Raw genomic sequence first — 6,282 nt, forward strand, 5'->3', positions numbered from 1 at the left:
TCACCAAATGGATGTTAAAATGACATTCTTAAATGGTGACTTAGAAGAGGAGATTTATATGGATCAGCCTAAAAACTTTGTGGTCAAAGGCCTAGAGCAAAAAGTTTGTAGACTAAAGAAATCTCTTTATGGTCTAAAACAAGCTCCTAAACAGCGGCATGAGAAATTTGATTATGTAATGACTTCTAATGGTTATATTATTAATGAGGCAGATAAATGCATATATTGCAAGTTTGAGAAATAGACTGGTGTTATTATTTGTTTATATGTGGATGATATGTTAATTATCGGTACCAGCTTAGAAGTAGTCAATAAGATTAAGCTTTTCTTGGAAAAACACTTTGACATGAAAGACTTGGTGTTACTGATGTTATTCTTGGTATAAAAATCATTAATAGGTCAGATGGTATTACTTTGACCCAATCTCATTATGTGGAGAATGTGCTTAGAAAGTTTAATCAAGTTGACTGTATACCTGCCAAAACACCATATGATTTTAGTAAACACTTGAGAAAGAATACTAGACCTAGTGTATCTCTTTTAGAATATTCTAGAGTAATAGGCAGTCTCATGTATCTTATGAACTGTACTAGACCAGATATTGCTTATGTGGTAGGCAGACTAAGCAGATACACTATTAATCCCAGCTTTGAGCATTGGGAAGCTCTTATTAGAGTTTTGAGGTATCTGAAATGTACTTCAGATTTTGGTGTTCATTATGGCAGATATCCAGATGTACTAGAGGGGCATAACGATGCTAACTAGATTACTGATTCTACGGAATCAAAATCCACAAGTGGGTATGTATTTACCTTAGCAGGAGGTGCAGTGTCTTGAAAATCTACCAAGTAAACCTGCATTGCTCGTTCCACTATGGAATTTGAGTTTATAGCTTTAGATAAAGCTTGTGAGGAGGCAGAGTGGCTCATGAATTTGTTGTTGGATATCCCTATTTGGCCTAAGCCTGTTCCACCTGTTTTTATTCACTGTGATAGCCAAGCAGTTATTATGAGGGCCCAAAATAATTCCTATAATGGAAAGTCTCGACATATACGTCGTAGACATAACACTGTGCGACAGATGTTACGAGATGGAATCACAACTATTGACTTTGTGAGGTCAAAAGATAACATAGCTGATCCACTAACTAAAGGCCTGTCTAGAGAGCTTGCCTTTAGTACATCGAGGGGGATGGGATTAAAGTCTATTAAAGACTGAAGCCTATTTGTTAAAATCACCGATAATTGTCACCCAACCTTAGTGAATGGAGATCCCATAAACAAGGTTCAATGGGAAAACAAGTTATTCGAGTGATTTGTGGGGGTACTACAACCTAGAGTGAAAACTCTGTACCCATCCCTATGATGTAGTAGTACCTTTTGTATCTTCTTAAGGATGAGTTTTAACTCTTAATGTTTTCTATAGCTGGGATCCAGCGTAGTTTACAGTACACTACTGATAGAATCACCTATATAAGTGAGGAAGTGGAGCTGCTTCCTATGGGAACTGGATAGGCTAGTCCCTAGTAGCACTTATGAAACCTGGGAAGCTCATGGCCGTTACGAGCACAACCGAGGAACTCTATGATGATTTTTGAAAGTTATGAGTTAACTGTTGACTCGGTTTACACAAAAGTTGGACAGTTCAAGACTTAGTTCACTGGTCAACAAGTAAACCCGACAAACTAATACTAAGTGAAGGTTCAAGTCTTATGACACCTTCAGCTCATTCATAACTTCTAATGCACTCCATCTTATATTATTTTCTGATTTCATACATGTGGGGGATTGTTATAAAAATCATACTTAGTTTTATATATGTATGAAAACAGGTTTTGGGTTTTCTTCTTACTGTACATTAGAAATAGTCAAACACTCAAACCATGGTTTCTTCTCCACAACTCCTCTTTCAAACTACGTGAGAAGTGGATCTAGAGTTTTTATCGGATAATCTTCTTCGATAAGATCAGTCGAACAGCACAAGAAACTTTATCCATTTTTGAACTCCGTCCTTTTACTTCTGTCTCTTTTACATAAACTATGGTTTTGCTTACACTGGAGCACATATGAGAGTTCTTAGAATATGCTTGAGTGCTGTCTTGTGGATCCTTAGTTGTATCCTAGGAGGTGTGTGCCAGAGGCCGTCAGCTTTCATACCGGCCAGGGGCGGAACTAGGATTTTACTCAAGGGGGGGCTATTATGAAGTTGAATTGTAGAAATTTTTTATGAAGGGTGTGGGCCTAGATGAAGGTAGGTATATATATCTAGAGTGGGCCTATATGACTAGATCAAGGATGTTTAATTTATTGGGTTTGAACATGCTAACATGCCCACAGATTAATATGGATAGAAACTTGCATTTTCATGGTATAGGACTATAAATATAGTAAATATTTTTTGGTGGGGGAAGTTAGGGAGGGGGCTATAGCCCCTGTTAGCCCTCTCTTAGGTCCGCCCCTAATACCGGCAACAATTTCACCTTCAGGGCATTGTGTGGTCACAAGCCTCGACTGCATTGCAACTGCTTTATTATATTGGTTCTTATTGATTCTTTGTTCTTTGGACTTGGGGTAACACAGATTAGTTTTCCAACACTAATGATATGGATAAACTTGTGGAGGAAACTACTCCTAGCATGCAAAACCAAGAGCAGGTCATTAGAGAAGCCAATCATGTGTTGTCGGTATTAATTGGTGGGAAAGAGTTTACAAACCACGCTTAAAGTGATCCCCACCAACGACAAGAGCAAATAAACAAAGGTAAGGCCCACCACTACGAAATCAAGGTAAGGGCATGTGTTTGTGTGTGGATTATGATGGCTCATATCTAGTGTGATGGCCAAATATCGTACACTAACGATATTTGCCCTTATTTCAATGATTATTATAGGTATAAAAGAGTAAGGAAGGGAAGAACACATGTTACCAAACTATTTGAAGGAACACATGTGGGAGCAGCTATAAAAGGAGGAAAAGGACAAGTGAGAAAATGACACATAACAATCAGCCAATTCATTTCACAAGAATCATCCGACACCATACTTAGGAGAGAGAGAAAGAGTCAAAGCCTTGTAATATCATTTTCACCATTAATGAATAAAGAAGAAACTTTGTTGATTATCATTCTCTTCTTGCATCTTACATTGGCACTGTCTATGGTTCAAAGACAAGAAAAGATCTTTCTTTTCTTCTTTCTTTGAAGATCGATCCCAAGGGTAGAAGTTTGGAGATACATAATAGTTAGGTGTTCAAGAAGATTAGATTAGATCAGTGAAGTTGTGTAAGGGGATAATCATTTTCTTGTCAAGATGCCTCCAAAGCGTACTACAACAAGTGAAGCAATGATGGTTAATGAAGGAAGTACTTCTCGAGCAACATACAAGAATGAGGAGCGAAGAACAAGGCGATCTTACATCTAGCTTAGACGCAAGGCACAATTCCAATGTTGGTATTGCTTGAAAGAAGAACTACCTATTAAAGCTGGAGATTGTGTGGACTCATGTATCCCTCTTTGATTTGTTGCAGTGTTATGACTCAGTAGACTTGATAAGTTGCCACCTTATGATTGTTTTTAATTTATTTTGCTCAATACGTAATAATTCTATTAAAATGAAAGAAAAAAAAACAAAAGATTGGGATGGGGTTAGCCTAACTGCCTAAGCATCCACCCAATTACAAACTCAGGTACTACATTAGGTTCAGGAGATCCTAAATGCAGGGTAGCAAATTCTAATTAATAAATTGGTCATAGGGATCTTTCGGCCTGCCCTCATACATCAAAAATTCGTTTTCAGTTAACGCAGCTTCAGCTTTGGCAAGGGCATTTGTGGAAATATTATCTTCATTCTCTCCAGACATTTGAGAACATAATAAAGGATATGAGTTCAATGTAGTTATTCCTTCATCTTGCCCGAAGGATATGATGTGTTCTTATGGCTCCAACCTGGAGGGATGCAAATTTTGCGGTGGATCAAGCTTCTAAGTTTTGGGGCAACCTTAAGTGTTATCGAGAGAATCTTGTACGAGAGAAGACCACCACGAAATAATGGATGGGAAGTTCTCGGCCTACAAGTTTTACTTTAGATTTGCCTAGGATCTCTAGGATTGTTAGGAAGGCGCTTTCCCTCTGTTTGCTTCTTATATTATTCATGAATCTATCACAGTAGTTACTTATAATGAACTTTTATATTAACACGTTAATGAATGTCATATTTCATTGAATAGACTATGCAACTTACAATATAAATCCAATCCACTAGCATATGCAAGAACCAAATCGCACCAGAAAAACATGAGAAAAAACAACAACTTACAATTTCAGAGCAGTGGTGCCATTTGAAGACTCCTTGGGCCCTTTGATCCGAACACTGCCAATGCTGATACGATCTTTCTCCTCAGGCACACTTAAATCAAATTTTAAATGAGACTCATTTCCCTGGTCTACAGTCATAGTAAAGTAATAAAAGGAATTCTGAAAAAGTAAATAACATTGTTGTTCTAAAACAACTTATTGTACGCCCTTCCATTTAATGGTGAATGTTTCTTCACCATAATTGTCGATTAAATGGGAGCCTACATTTACTAGTCATCTTTCCAATAAGATTGTTCTTTTTTCTGATGAAGACCTAGATATTCTTGAATGCTATTGTCGTACTAGCTATCGGTGGAGGAGGAGCAGCAGCGAAATGGATGGAACGAGAAAGGATGATGCCTTGAAGTGAGTTTACTCAGAAAAGAAGACGATAGAGCAAAAAAAAAACGAAGAGAGTTTTTACTGAAGAAGAAGAAAAATGGAAGGAATATAGCCATATAGGCGTACTTGTGCGTGTTGGGTTTGTGGAACCGTCGAGCTTTGCTCCAGTGTCCAGACCTGTTATCTTCAGTTTTCAGTTTAGAGAAGAGGGCGACCAGCTAACAACTATCTTTGTGGACAAAGGCGACCAGCGCTACCGGTTCTTAGGCGGGCAACCCAGCCTTCCAGATTAGCCTTGGCCGATGTGCGACCCGCGCTCATGCTTTCAAAATTTTCTTTGATTTTCAAAATTTCTGCCCAAAGCCCATTTTCTCACCTTTTTCTATGTGTACCTATATAAAGGAAATAGAATAGGGTTTTGAGACAACTTTGAGAGATTCATTTCTTAGGTATTGTGAGAGCTCTATTGAGCTAGGGTTTGAGTGAGGCCTATTGTTCTTGATTCTTGATATCTCTTGTAAACTCTCAAATCTTTGTTATAAAGGAAACTCGGCTCTTGTGTGGATATATGTAACATTTACCGAACCACCTAAATCTTTGTGTCGCTTTGCATATTTACTTTTTTATTTATTGTTTGCTTGTTATGGGTGATGATAAATTAGTGGCTTCGCTTGTTTAAGTTTGTTGTGATAACTACCAAAGTCTTGGGTGGGTTATTTCCTTGGTATGAGCTCCAAGTTGAAATCATTTGGGATAGAAAGTAGCTAGATTGAGGTGTGACTTTTTAGAGAAATCTCCCAATAGGTGGTATCAGAGCACGGTTTTGAATCATTGGAACAAGGTGTGTGAGGAAAGACTCCACCTTTAGCATTGAGAGCTAGGTGTTTGAAGAAATTCCTCTAAGAGATACTCCACCGTTGTGTTGGTTCAAGTGGAAGTCATGACAACCGAAAAGGAAAGCTACAAGATAGAGAAGTTTGACGGAACAAACTTCAGCTATTGGAAGATGCAAATCGAGGATGTACTCTATCAAAAGGATTTGATGGAAACATTGATAAGTGAGAAGCCCGATGAGATTCCGCAAGACAAATGGGATTTGCAAGATAGAAAGGCATTGGCCATAATCCGATTGAGTCTCTTGAAGTCGGTAGCCTTCAATATTAAAACCGAGAAAATGGCAAAGTCTCTCATGGAGGCACTTACTATGATGTATGAACAACCCTCGGCCGCGAACAAAGTCTATTTGATCACCAAGCTATTTAGTATGAGAATGTCGGAGGGGACCTCCTTCAAGGACCAATTGGACTAAATGAATTCAACCAAACTAAGGACCAATTGGAGTCGGTTGAGATTATATTTAGTGATGAGGTGCTAGCTTTGGTGATAGTTGGACAATTGCCTCAAAGTTGGAAGGCGACTATGGCGGCTATTAGTGGCTCTGCGGGAATGACCAAGTTGAAGTTTGAGCACGTTATTAGTATGGTACTAACCGAGGAAATCCGGAGACAGGATTGTCCTTCATCTTCGGGGTCAACTTCAGGGTCGGCATTGAGCACTGAAAGTAGGGGAAGAAAGTCAAACAGGAGTCGT

At 38.6% G+C, this 6,282-nt stretch overlaps 1 long non-coding RNA gene across 1 annotated transcript; it reads left to right on the plus strand.

Annotated features, from left to right (window-relative positions):
* Positions 1 to 2,610: 2,610 nt before the first annotated feature.
* LOC147511779 (uncharacterized) lies at positions 2,611 to 3,549 on the plus strand. The gene is made up of 2 exons (XR_015217072.1): positions 2,611 to 2,785; positions 2,890 to 3,549. It is a non-coding gene; the product is annotated as an uncharacterized LOC147511779 (long non-coding RNA).
* The last annotated feature ends 2,733 nt before the right edge of the window (positions 3,550 to 6,282 follow it).

Source organism: Coptis chinensis, chromosome 3 (assembly GCF_015680905.1).
Source record: "Coptis chinensis isolate HL-2020 chromosome 3, ASM1568090v1, whole genome shotgun sequence".
Classification (NCBI taxonomy): Eukaryota; Viridiplantae; Streptophyta; class Magnoliopsida; order Ranunculales; family Ranunculaceae; genus Coptis; species Coptis chinensis.